The sequence below is a fragment of the Natator depressus genome, chromosome 1 (genome assembly GCF_965152275.1).
Source record: "Natator depressus isolate rNatDep1 chromosome 1, rNatDep2.hap1, whole genome shotgun sequence".
Lineage (NCBI taxonomy): Eukaryota > Metazoa > Chordata > Testudines > Cheloniidae > Natator > Natator depressus.
Window position 1 is genome coordinate 47,076,970 of NC_134234.1, and position 14,646 is coordinate 47,091,615.

General features: G+C 43.0%; 1 long non-coding RNA gene across 1 annotated transcript in view; it reads left to right on the forward strand.

The window, feature by feature from the left end:
- LOC141981932 (uncharacterized) overlaps nucleotides 1-13,481 on the forward strand; it is a 35,428-nt gene extending 21,947 nt beyond the window's left edge. Inside the window, exon 3 of the long non-coding RNA XR_012637934.1 lies at nucleotides 13,370-13,481. This is a non-coding gene — a long non-coding RNA (uncharacterized LOC141981932). The remainder of the gene's footprint in view (nucleotides 1-13,369) is intronic.
- Nucleotides 13,482-14,646: the final 1,165 nt, after the last annotated feature.

Genomic DNA, 14,646 nt, shown 5'->3' on the forward strand with positions numbered 1-14,646 from the left:
TAGGGGTGTGTTTGGGGTCATCCTGCAGTATAACCAAGGCTGGTCAGAGGCAGAGTGTCACCCAAGTGTGGCTGGCAGGCTGCAGTTACATACGGACACTCAGGGTGTAGCTTTCATGTCTGAAGGCTGGCTGTGAATACTCCAGGTGGGAGCTGCTCCAGCAAGGCATTGTAAAGGGCAGCCGAGGTTGTGGGGATTCAGCTGCTCATCAGTCTGGATTATACCCTAGTATGTCATAGTAGGGCTTTTAGAAAAATAGTAAGAATTTCCCATAACAAATATTGAAAGCAACAACACATTTGTTGGTTTTGGTTCCCCCTGCAACTTTCTGACTTTCCACTGGGAAAATGGAGAGAAGGTGAGGAGAGAAGAACCAAAAATTGAAATGAAACATTTCAATTCAAATGGAAACAAAATTCTTCATTCACAAAAAAGGTAAGGTAATAAGATTTTGAAAAGCCATTTTCCTTTGAAAAAGCTTTGACCAAAGAAATGGTGACCACCTGGATGAATACATTACCTATTTTTCCTAGAATTGCTGAGCACCCAGCAGTCTATATCACCTTGGAGGGGGACTGGCTCAGTACTCACAGAGGGAAGAAAGTCAACTAGCAAATCATAAATATCACATCTTGCAGCACCTAGGTATTGGTGGGAGGCCTTTCGTCCAAGCACCAACTCCTCAAGTCTATATTCACAGATGCATTACGGTTAAATTGGACCCTGGTCCCAAAAATTCTGCCTAGGCCAAAAAATCACCTGGTGGCTCTTCTACCTGAACAGACTCTTCCTTCCAACATTCACTCCCAAGATGGAGTCTTGCCATCTTCCACTCCTGAGACCTTAATCTTCCTGCCACATAAGGCAGTGTAACGCGCTCCGGCAGGTAGCTGGCTAGCAGCAATCAATTATGTCGTGCACTGCTGCCCACTGTTGTGTCAGGCAATGATCTTGCCTTAATCTTCCCCAGTCCAGCTCAGCTGGTGAAGTCTGACAAGATTATAACCAAAGGAGTTGTAGCTCCAGAGTAACCTCAGGCTTTGTAGGTCCTGAAATGCAGCAGCTCTAATAGAGTTTGAGAAGTCTCAGTGTGCTTCGGAGAAAACGAGAGGAACGCTTATGAAGATGTTATTTTCCCTTCTGGCAAGCAGCAAAGGGCCTCACCCTAAACACACTCAGTTGTCATCGCTCCCATCTCATATGAAAAAAACCCACTAACATTTGCTACTGTATGTTGTCATTTGTGCCATGTGACCTGAGCTTGGGATTATGATGTTGTTACTTGTTATTTTAGAAGAGAAGGATCAAATTCAGTACGGCTTTAAAAGCTTGTGTAACTTGTCAGTGCAATTCACCGCCCTGACAAGTTACACAATGGGTTGGAGAGCCTGTCACTGCCCCAGGGCATCCTATGTGTATGTACCTTCTCTCTTGCCAACTTTTACAATAGGTTTTAAAAAGCAGTGACTAGGCTCATTTTTCTAAACATGGGGACAATTCTTTTTAGACACGTAAGATGCACTGCAAGGAGCCCGTGTTAATAAAGTAGCATCTTGTGGCCTTTACTCAGTTTGGCCCTTGTTGCTGCAGTGTACATTGTACAAAAATGACTGGGGACCAAGTTTCAATCCGGTAGTTTCCCCAACATGGTTAAAAAAACTTGGTTTGGTCGTGCAGTGTGCACAGAGCTGAGCCCTGTTTAAATTCTGAATCACATTACATGATTGGGCTTTGCAGGGCTGTATGGTTCGGAGACGCTGTTCATTCCCAACTACCCAGAAAGACCATGTTGGCAGCCTGCTGTATTGTAACTGGGTCCCCCGCCCCAGCCCATAACGGCATTTTGTACAGCGTGGATGGGACCTACAGAAGGGTGCCATGGAGCCCTTTTGCAAGAGGACAAAAAAAAAAAAACAACCAACCCAGAATTCTGTTTTACTGGAGATTTAGGTGCCTGCTTTAGATGGTGTCTTGCAATGGTCAGAGTGATCAGAAATGGGCCAGATACGATCCTGATGCTCTCCTCAGGTCCCTTCAGTTCCTCTCAAATTGAAACTTACATTGGACTAGCTTCCTGGGTCCAGCCAATGTGCATTTTATACAAGAGCTGGGCAGGAGGGAAAGGTGCCTTTAAACTAATTTTATGATCCTCTAGTCCTGGAGCTGGTCTGGGACTGGTCCAGAATCTGGTGTAAGTTAGAGCATTAGGTGGCTTACCCACAGCTGTCCATGGTCCCAAGGGGTTTTTCCAGCAGCTCCAGATCATCCAGGTGTAGCTGCATTCTATGCCTGTTTTGCTTTGGCCTCGTGGTACAGGGATGGGGTTGGAAATAAGAACTGCTCTGTCAGCCCTACTACAGGTGAGGATTTCTATACACAAAGGGAATTCTCAGGCAGACGAGCTTTCCAGCTGCTTTAACAACATAAGAAAGGCCATAGTGGGTCAGACCAAAGGTCCATCCAGCCCAGTATCCTGTCTACTGACAATGGCCAATACCAGGTGCCCCTGAGGGAGTGAACCTAACATGTAATGATCAAGTGATCTCTCTCCTGCCATCCATCTCCACCCTCTGACAAACAGAGGCTAGGGACACCATTCCTTACCCATCCTGGCTAATAGCCATTAATGGACTTAACCTCCATGGATTTATCCAGTTCTCTTTTAAACCCTGTTATAGTCCTAGCCTTCCAAACCTCCTCAGGCAAGGAGTTCCACAGGTTGACTGTGTGCTGAGTGAAGAAGAACTTCCTTTTATTTGTTTTAAACCTGCTACCCATTAATTTCATTTGGTGGCCCCTAGTTCTTGTATTATGGGAACAAGTAAATAACTTTTCCTTATTCACAGTCTCCACACCACTCATGATTTTATATACCTCTATCATATCCCCCCTTAGTCTCCTCTTTTCCAAGCTGAAAAGTCCTAGCCTCTTTAATCTCTCCTCATATGGGACCCATTCCAAACCCCTAAACATTTTAGTTGCCCTTTTCTGAACCTTTTCTAATGCCAGTATATCTTTGAGATGAGGGGACCAAATCTGTACGCAGTATTCAAGATGTGGGCTTACCATAAATTTATATAAGGGCAATAAGATATTCTCCGTCTTATTCTCTATCCCTTTTTTAAATGATTCTTAACATTCCATTTGCTTTTTTGACTGCCCCTGCACACTGCGTGGACATCTTCAGAGAACTATCCATGATGACTCCAAGATCTTTCTCCTGATTAGTTGTAGCTAAATTAGCCCCCATCATACTGTATGTAGCTGGGGTTACTTTTTCCAATGTGCATTACTTTACATTTATCCATATTAAATTTCATTTGCCATTTTGTTGCCCAATCACTTAGTCTTGAGATCTTTTTGAAGTTCTTAACAGTCTGCTTTGGTCTTAACTATCTTGAGCAGTTTAGTATCATCTGCAAACTTTGCCATTTAACTGTTTACCCCTTTCTCCAGATCATTTATGGTGATCCTGGCAATTACAGACTGGTAAGTCTAACATCAGTACCGGGCAAATTAGTTGAAAGTAAAGAATGAAATTGTCAGACACATAGAAGAACATAAATTGTTGCGCAAAAGTCAACATGGTTTCTGTAAAGGGAGATCGTGTCTAATAGATTAGTAAGAGTTCTTTGAGGGGGTCAAACAAACACGTGGACAAGGGGGATCCAGTGGACATAGTGTACTTAGATTTCCAGAAAGCCTTTGACAAGGTCCCTCACCAAAGGCTCTTAACGGAAATTAAGTTGTCATGGGATAAGAGGGAAGATCCTTTCATGGACTGAGAACTGGTTAAAAGACAGGGAACAAAAGGTAGGAATAAATGGTAAATTTTCAGAATGGAGAGGGGTAACTAGTGGTGTTCCCCAAGGGTCAGTCCTAGGACCAGTCCTATTCAACTTATTCATAAATGATCTGGAGAAAGGGGTAAACAGTGAGGTGGCAAAGTTTGCAGACGATACGAAACTGCTCAAGATAGTTAAGACCAAAGCAGACTGAAGAACTTCAGAAAAGATCTCACAAAACTAAGTGATTGGGCAACAAAATGGCAAATGAAATTTAAAGTGGATAAATGTAAAGCAGGGGTCGGCAACCTGCGGCATGCATGCCAAAGGCAGCACGCGAGCTGAGTTTTACTGGCACGCTGCTGCCAGCCAGGGTCCCAGCCGCTGCCCCCGCTCAGCCCGCTGCAGGCCTGTGTGAATGGAAGCCCGGGCCGGCAGTGGGCTGAGTTGGGCCAGCAGCTGGGACCTCGACTGGCAGGAGCCGGCGGACGGAACCCCAGGCCAGCGGTGGGCTGAGCCGCTCCATACAAATTTCTCCCCGTAGGAATGTGCTACTTGCAGAGCACCAGGCCTGGCAGCCGTAAGTAGTACACCGTAAGTAGCACATTCCTACGGGGAGAAATTTAATACACTACACCAGGGTAGGGAAGGCTGTGCCTCCCCAAACAGCCGGCCCTCTTCCTGCCCCTCACTGCCCCCCTCAGAACCCCTGACCCATCCAACCCCCACCCCTGACCACCCCCTCCTGGGACCCCCTGCCCCCTGACTTCCCTGCTCAGAACCCTCCACCCATCCAACCCCCACTGCTCCTTGTCTCCTGATCACCCTCTTCCGGGACCCCCCACCCCATCTGCCCCCCTGGAACCCCACTCCCCCATTCAAGCCCCCCGGCTCCCTGTCCCCTGACTGCCCCAACTCCTATCCAAACCCCCGACCCCTGACAGGCCCCCCAGGACTCCCACGCCTATTCAACCACCCCTGTTCCCTATCCCCTTACCCTGCTGCTCATAGCATCAGGGCTGGCAGCCGTAAGAAGTATATCGTAAGTAGCACCTTCCTATGGGGAGCAATTTAATACACTCCACCTGGCCCCGCTCAGCCCGCCGACGGTCTGGAGTTCTCAAAATATGTTCTCTCACCCCTTATCAAAAATTACACTACAATTAGCTTAAAAATTTGTTTATACATTTTTTAACGATTACTGTAATATACAATGTTAATAAATACATAGGTTTGATTAAACAAAGTAGTTGTACTTATGTGCCTGTGCTTAATTTGTGTTTTTGATGATTTACCTTCTAAAAAATCTCCCATGTCTCGCACCCCCAGAAAGGGCATCTTGCTCCCCAACGGGATGCGTGCACCCCAGGTTAAGAACCACTGCACTAAACTGATAAGATCTTCATTTTAATTTAATTTTAAATGAAGCTTCTTAAACATTTTAAAAACCTTGTTTACTTTACATACAACAATAGTTAAGTTATATAATATAGACTTATAGAGAGAGACCTTCTAAAAATGTTAAAATGTACTACTGGCACGCAAAACCTTAAATTAGAGTGAATAAATGAAGACTCGGCACACCACTTCTCAAAGGTTGCTGACCCCTGATGTAAAGTAATGCACACTGGAAAAAAAAAACCCAACTATACATACAATATCATGGGGGCTAATTTAGCTACAACTAATCAGGAGAAAGATCTTGGAATCATTGTGGATAGTTCTCTGAAGATGTCCACACAGTGTGCAGCGGCAGTCAAAAAAGCAAATGGGATGTTAGGAATCATTTAAAAAAGGATAGAGAATATCTTATTGCCCTTATATAAAAATCTATGGTACGCCCACATCTTGAATACTGTGTACAGATGTGGTCCCCGCATCTCAAAAAAGATATACTGGCATTAGAAAAGGTTCAGAAAAGGGCAACTAAAATGATTAGGGGTTTGGAACAGATCCCATATGAGGAGAGATTAAAGAGGCTAGGACTTTTCAGCTTGGAAAAGAGGAGACTAAGGGGGGGGATATGATAGAAGTATATAAAATCATGAGTGGTGTGGAGACCGTGAATAAGGAAAATTATTTACTTGTTCCCATAATATAAGAACTAGGGGCCATCAAATGAAATTAATGGGTAGCAGGTTTAAAACAAATAAAAGGAAGTTCTTCTTCACTCAGTGCAGAGTCAACCTGTGGAACTCCTTGCCTGAGGAGGTTTGGAAGGCTAGGACTATAATAGGGTTTAAAAGAGAACTGGATAAATCCATGGAGGTTAAGTCCATTAATGGCTATTAGCCAGGATGGGTAAGGAATGGTGTCCCTAGCCTCTGTCTGTCAGAGGGTGGAGACGGATGGCAGGAGAGAGATCACTAGAACATTACCTGCTAGGTTCACTCCCTCTGAGGCACCTGACATTGGCCACTGTCGGTAGACAGGATACTAGGATACTGGGCTGGATGGACCTTTGGTCTGACGCACCAGTCTTATGTTTTTATCCCTGTCTAGCCCTGTCCTACTGACCCATTAGCCCATACTGTCCACAGACTTGTGCAGAATGACTGAAGTCTATAACCTTTTGTAATCCCAGCTCCATGTCACATGACTTTGGCTGGTAAACCAAGATCAGTATTTCTGACTAGAAATATGCTAACATCTTAGGACATTCTGTTTTGTTTCTTTCAAACATAAAGCCCTGAGGCAAATAGTTGAGAAAGAGCTTGTGCAGTCATCAGTATGTTTCCAGCTCTCTTACTTTGCTATATGTGCACCTCTATTTCAGATGGTGACTGCTTGACAAGGACATTTATAAACAGGCCAGCATTTAGAGGGGAGCAACTTTTTATTGGTACCAGTGGGATACTCAGGCCACTTATTTATGTACCTAAATACAATTTTAGGTGCCTAACTTTGTGGCCAAAATTTTCAAACTTGTGCCTCAAACGTATACGGTAGAATTGTGAAGTATTACTTCTGCATTCCTCTAGTGTTTAGTTTACTGTATTCCTACCTCACCTGTTAGTTATGTTCTACGCAAGGAAGAGTCTGCTTCTCTGGGAGAGGGAGGGGGGAAAGGTGGCAAAGTCACACAAAACAATCTATAAATGCTCCTCTGCCTTACACCTGTGCACTGGAGGTTTGGATCTAGGGGTCTGAAATGCTGTGTACCATGTACGAGATTAAATTATCTGCAGCCACTAAGCATAATCTTCCTTGGCAGGTCACTCATCTACTTACATCCTCCTACTGGCTCAGCCTTTTACACTGCATTCACTTGAAACTTCCTGCCTTCACCTTCAAGAGCAGAGCCATATAGAGCCTTTCTTACATCCATGTATCTTATCTCCTTCATCCTACTCCCTCACTAGCTATATTAGTGCCCACACCACACTTGTTTCCAAGTATGGAAACCCCATGTACCCAATTCACCAAGCCACTGACACAAGAGTGCTACATATATATGTAAATAGTTAATAGTAGTCCCTGCTCAAGAATGTGTAGTATAGTTCCTGAGCTTTCTGCAAAGGACTTCCTCTGGCAACTCGGCATATCAGCTTTTAATACCTACCACCCTCTCATTCAAAACTAATGATACGTTTTTTGGATGAGATTATAAGTTTGGTTGTGTAACAAAGCTCTGTCCTTGCCTCCGTGGGTCCCTCATTTCCTGGCGGATTTTGCTAGCCTTAGAGGCTCACTGTGACCCTCCACGTAACCCTTCTCTCTCTAGAGACAAGGGTCACAGTCTACTGAGCCATTTTCATCATTAGCCAGCGAGGGAGGTGAGGAGAAGTTATCCTTCCTTGCACAGTCTCTGTTGTCTCCCAGTCTCAGTGATTAATCAGGGGGCAAAGGTGTGGGGGGGGGGGAGCCCAGGTCCACCCTCTACTCCAGGCTCCAGCCCAGGGACCCTAATAGTATCAGCTATGGTAGCTGACCTTTTAGAAACATGACATGTACAATTCCCTGGGCTACTTCCCCCACAGCAGCCCTCACTTCCTCAAGCTCCACTTCACCCTTACCTCAGGGCCTCCTTTCTTGTGCCTGATATGGTGTGTACTGCTCAGTCTCTCCAACAGCACAACTTCCTCCCACAGCTCCTGACATGCACACCCACCTGACTAACTGGGAGACTTTTAACTAGTTTCAGCCAGCCCCTGATTGGCTTCAGGTGTCCCAATCAACCTAGCATTCTCGCTGCCTTCTGGAAAGTTCTTAATTGGCCCCAGGTGTCTTAATTGACCTGGAGCAGCTGCCATTTCACTTATCCTGGTACCAGGGATTTGTTTAGCCTGGAGCTAATATATCTATCTCCCAGTACTTTTCTATAGTTATCTGGCCTTGCCCCATCACAGTTGATAAAAGGTAATAATGTTGATGTATATTTAGACTGCTGTAAGGCATTTAACTTGGTACCACATGACATTTTGATTAAAAATAACTAGGAAGACATAACACTACCATGGCACATATTAGATGGACTCAAAGCTGGCTAACTGATGGGTCTCAAAATGCATTTGTAAACAGGGAACCATCATTGAGTAGGTGTGTTTCTGGTAGAGTCCTACTGGGATCTGTTCTTGGCCCTATACTATAACATTTTTATCAATAACCTGGAAAAAAAAAATCACTGACAAAGCGCGCAAGTGACTCAAAAATTGGTGAAGTTGTAAATAATGAAGAGAACAGGTCACTCAAATGAAATTATCTGGATCACTTGGTAAAATGAGCACAAACAAATAATGTACATTTTAATATGGCTAAATAGAAATATATACATCTAGAAACAAGAATGTAGGCCGTACTTACAGGACGGGGGATTCTATCTGGGAAAGCAGCAACTATGAAAAAAAGATTTGGAATCTTGGTGGATAATCAGCTGAACACATGCTCCCAGAGCAACACTGAGGAAGGTCTACACTGCAATAAGACCTCTGCAGCTGGACCACGCCAGCTGACTTGGGCTCACGGTTCTCGGCCTAAAGGGCTGTTTGACTCTGGTGTAGACATTTGGGCCAGGGCTGGAGCCCAAACTCTAGGACCCTTTGAGGGGAGGAGTGTCTCAGAGCTCAGGTTCCAGCCCTTGCCCGAACATCTACACCACAATTAAACAGCCCCTTAGCCTGAGCCCAAGTCAACTGGCATAGGCCAGCAGTGGGTGTCTAATTGCAGTGTAGACATACCCTAAGTGGCCAAAAGGGCTAATGCAATCCTTGGATGCATAACCAGGGGAATCTAAATCGGAGCAGAGAGGTTATTTTACTTCTATATTTTGCACTGATATAACTTCTGCTGACATACTGCATTGAGCTGTGATGTCCACAATTCAAGGAGGATGTTGATAAATTGGAGCAAGTTCAGAGAAGATCCACAAGAATGATTAAAGGATTAAAAAACATGCTTTAGAGTGATAGATGCAAGGAGCTCAATCTATTTAGTTTAACAAAGAGAATGTTAATGAGTGAGTTGATTACTGTCTGTAAGAACTTCCATAGGGAACAAATATTTAATAATGGGCTCTTCGATCTAGCAGAGAAAGGAATAACAGTCCAAGGCTAGAAGTTGAAGCTAAACTGGACTGGAAATTAGGTGTAAGTTTTTAACAGTGAGAGTTTTGTTCCAGTGATTAATCTTACCCAAGGTAGTGGTGGATTCTCCATCACTGACAAATTTTAAATCACTATTGGATGCTTATCTAAAAGATGTGCTCTAGGAATTACTTTGGGGGAGTTTTGTGTTACACAGGTCAGACTAGAGGATTGCAATAGTCCCTTCTGGCAGTGGAATCTATTAAATCCCTGCTAAGATGCCCTTCCTCTGAGGTGTCCATGACATAGGAGTTTATAATAAGGATAAGCAACAAATATTTACAATAGAGCTGGTTGTCAACATTACAAATTTGTCAACATTACAGATTTCAACACAAAATGATTTGTGAAATCATTTGTGAAACACTTTTTCAACCTTCACATTCACTCTGTTTCTTAATAGTAGGTTATGCAAACTTCAAAGCAAATGGCGAGACAAAGAATCCAAATCCTTCAAAAGCTGTCCTCTCATGCCTAACTTAAAACGGTTACCAAAGGTTACATTTTCACTATCCCAGAGCCTCACTATGCAGCAGTATCTAGCAATGCTGAGAGGTGCCCATTTAGAACCAAGCATCCAGAGTCTAAATTGCAGTTCTGTTGCTATAGCACAGTTGATCAAATAAAAATTCTGTTAACAGAGCAGAGCCAAAAACACATTTTTGATTACAGCCTCAAGGGGTTTTTCTTGGCTGAGATTTCTGGATGTTTTAAGCAATATACAGCTCTATAAGTCTTTAACAACATTTGAAATATCTCATTTCTTATTATCGGAGGATATGTGGGATGGAGACTATTTGCCTTCCCTTCATAGCTAATTAGGATTATTAAACCACAGGAATGAAGACATGTACATGAGAATTTAATATATCAAGGCTCTTCGCTTTAACATTATTTCCAAAAGAGCAAAGTATATTTAAACATCTGATTAAGCCCACTTTTTAATCTGTCTTCTCATATAATTGTATTTATGTGCAAAGGTTTCACATAATTTGTGTAATAATTTACTATTCATTAGTCGTAATATAAAGGTTCTCATTGCCATATTATCTGGACACTTAAACAAATCCCTTTACTAGTCTAATTGTCTTAGCTTCAACTTCACTTCCTCACCTTTACATGCCTCTGACCCTGCCTGCAGCTCAGCTATCCTCTCTTCCTAAGCTCTTTGCTTTTGTTTCTTCCACCCTCATCTTCTCACTGCCTTCATGCATGGAAACCCCACCCCCTCCCACCCACTTACTTACAGTGCCTTCATCACAGTATTATTTTAGCTCCTCACAGTCACTAGTGGAGTTTTAGTTTTACAACATCCCTGTGACGGAGGGAAGGGCAAAACCCATTTTACATACAGGGAACCAAGGCCCAGAGTAGATTAAATGATTTGCCCCAGGGCACTAATGAAACTTCTTTCTGAATCAGGAATTGAATCCAGATCCATTGAATCACAGCCAGCACCCAATCCACTGGACCATCATTCCCACATCTATGGGTACCAAATGAAAACCTCTTAATTCAGCAGTTTCCTCCTCAAAACCTACCAATATTAATCCAACAAAGGCAGCATGTTCACGAGAGCAAAAGGTGTAATTTCCATCTTGGGTAGACATGCACACTAGCTTGGATTGATCTAACACACTAAAAACAGGAGTGTAGTCACAGTAGCTTGGGCAGCAGGATGGGTTAGCTCCCCAACTACATACCTAGGGCCTCGGAGAGGACTGTACACGGGGCAGGTATCCTGTTCCACTATCTGTGCTGCTGTGGTTTTTCCTGTTATTTTTAGTGTGCTAGTTCGATCCAAACTAGAAGTAAAAGTGGTGTCTCCCAGGGAGCTTGATGACACAGGGGATTGAAAATGAACTGTGGAGTCTTTCATCTCTAGCTCACTGGATTCAGTCTATCCTATGCTGATAATGATTGCTATTGTTTTTCCAACTAAGAGGAAGGGTAATCTCAGGATTCAGTTTCTGGGCCAGGAATCAGGACGTGTAGGAGCTATTCCTGGCTCTGCCACAGACTGTGTGTGATTTAAGGCCAAACACAGTTTCTCCATCTCTGAAATGAGAATACTGCTTCCCTACCTCACAGGAGCATTATGCAGCTATTGTTGTTAATGTTCAGATATTAAAGTGATCAGCCTATAAGTATCTACATAACATAAATAAGGGTAAAATTCTCAAGTGTGTATAAGTGATTTAGGCACTGAAAATTTTCAATGAGATTAAGGCTCCAAAGTCCAAGTTTCTTTTGAAAATGAGATTTAGGAACCTAACTCACTTAGGCACTTTTGAAAATTTTACCCAAAGTCTGATGGATTCTACAAGTGCATTGGCTACATCCGTCCAATACTTGGAGGACAGGAACCCCACCATCCAGTTGGCACCCCCTGAACGCAGTCTCAGCAGAGATGCCAAAGACAGAATGAGCAGAAATGGCACTACCTTCCACTCCTGCAGGTGGCCCCTTGAATATTAGGTTTGTGAGGTCACCCTGGAGAAACTTGACCTACTGCTGTACTTGTTCTGTAGCTGAAGAGAGGACTTCGTTAGCCTAACAGCCTAGGTAATCTCCTTTCATCAGCACTACATTTAAATGCAGTCAAGCTGAGATACGCCTTTGCCCCATCTGATATTTTAAATCTTCATTTTCCTACTGAGTGATAAACCAGTGCATGTGGTCACTGCCCACTCTGAAAATATGCTTATTTGTCTGCTATCCTGCCCTTCCACCAGCTGTGTGCCTATCTCATACACTTAGTGTCTTGTCATAAATCTACAGTGAGAGCTCTCTGGGCCGGAGACCGCCTTATTACTTATGCATATAGGGCCCAGCAAAGTGGGGCCCTGATCCTTGATTAGGGCCCCAGGTGCTCAGTGGTAATATATAATAAAAACTAGTAATCTGGGACCCCTGATCACTGCTGTAATAACCCATTACAGGTGGTATGAAAGCTAGAATACACTCTGGCTCCTAACTCAGTTTAATTCTAAGATAAACATATCCTTCTCCTGGCTGCCAAAAGCACACAATAAAATGTTATATGTAAGGAATAATGCCAGTGGCATAATTAAACTTCAGAAGCATCTCAGTGGTAATCTCTAGGGCGAGACTCAAGAATTTTTCCTTCCCTATGGATGTTTTGTGTTGTTTATATAACGTTGTTGGGTGTTGCGTTACATAGAGGCGAAAGATTTCGCCTCTCTTCATGGCAGTTCAGACATTTTATTTAAAGGACAAAACCTGACTGCCTATTAAGAATGACATTTACATTATTTCCTCTAAAGCCCTTAACAGCAGACTATCAGCACTATTTAGTTACATCATGCTAATAAAAAGTCAGCATGATTAATTAATTGTTATTTGTATTATGGTGGTGCCCGGGAGCCCAAGTCACACACCAGGACCTCACTATGCAAGGTGCTGTACAATCCCAGAACAAAAAGATGGTGCCTGCCCCAAAGAGCTTTCAATGTAAGAAGACAAGAAACAGGAAGAGACAGACAGAGACTGGCATGTAGAGCCAAGTGTAAAACACACCTCCTCACTCTGGCTTTCCCCTAACAGTACCCTCATTCACATACATTAATTCATTAAATGCGCCCTGGTCCTGCTTCCCGGGGGACAGCAAGGAAGAATGAGAGTCTGTACATCTTTTAAGTAATAGGAGGTGTTCAGATACTAAGGTATTGCGGACCATTTAAGTGCCTGCCTGCCTGCACTGAGAAAGGAAAAGAAATACTAGTGTGTGATGCTGGCCAAGGCTGTAGGCATTGGCTAAGAACTGACAGACTCATAGCTGGAAACCAAACCAGCTCACCTGTATGTTATTTTGTTCAAAATAGGTATTAGTCTTATAAGAATGTATTTAGTGTTTAGACTGTATGAAATGCTTGTAAGTTGCTGCAGGCATTAATCTTGCTTGTAATGCCTATATCCATGCTATAAGGAAATATGTAAGTTTTGCTTTATAACTTTGAAAATGTTTGCTCTAAATTTCAGAGCCCAGGCATGGGAATCGCCCTACCACCACCATCCAGGTAAGTGGCCTATCAAGATTAAACAGGCCGTTAAGGAACATCACAATACAAAGGATTAGTGAATGGCGCACCTTGGAAGTGCTACATGCAAGGGAGCTTGTCTCATGGACTGAAAGGCCAAATGTAAAAGATAAAACAGGGTCAAAATAAAATTTTTCATTTCTTTAGTGTCTCTGGCCCTGTGAGAGTTCAAACAAACAAACTAAAGCAGAGATCCCCAGGGTCAACCTGAGTCCGCCCTGAATGGACAGATTACTACATCTCTGTCACCTTTAGGAACCATAGATATCTCATTTGTGTGTATGTTTTTGCTTGCTTTAACCTGCAAATAACTCATTTCTTTTTCCTAGTTAATAAACCTTTGATAGTTTTTTACAGGATTGGCTACAGGTGTTGTCTTTAGTGTAAGATCCAAGTACCAATTGATCTGGGTAAGTGACTGATCTCTTGGGACTGGAAGCAACCTGAATCTTATGATTTTTGGTGTAAGTGACCATTTATCACTGCGTTCAGCTTGCCTTAGTGGCAAGATAGACAGTCATCTTGGGCTCTCCAATCTATGACTAATACAATGAGCCAGGAGTCCATGTGTGTTACTGGGTTGGTGAAATCTAATTATAGAACATACAATGGTTAGGGATGTCTGCCCTGGTTTTGACGGTTTGGCCTGAGGTAGGCACTCACAGTCATGAGACATTCCAGACAGTGTGACATAGTGAAAGAAGTTCTCCGGAATGACGACTTGTCTAAAATGTCATGCCTCCAAATGTTGTGTTTCTGTAACATCAGGGGTTTCAGATTATAGGGTCATATCCTCAGCTGGTGTAAAGGGACACAGCTTCATTGACGTAACCACTGCTGGATTCCTTCTCCCACCATAAGTGTAACAATGCAGGTCAATGTATGTCTTATTTTACATATTAGAATTACTACACTTAGTAAAAAGTTTCAGAATCCAATTTCATAGATGCACAGATTACATTAATCTTTTGTAACAGCTAAACAATTCAATTCTGAAGATAAGAACAAGGCACAGGATATTCTCTGGTGGTTCAAAATTACCTAAATCAGACTTAAAATCCTAACTACTGAGCTCCTAGCAATGGAATTGATTGTATCTCTTCAAACAGTAATTCTGAAAAACTTAAGTGAGCTCCTCCTTTTAGAATATCATGTAGTTGTCTGGGCTTGTCTGTTAGGAAGCAAGCACAGACTGACTTTGCCTTCAAACAAATATTT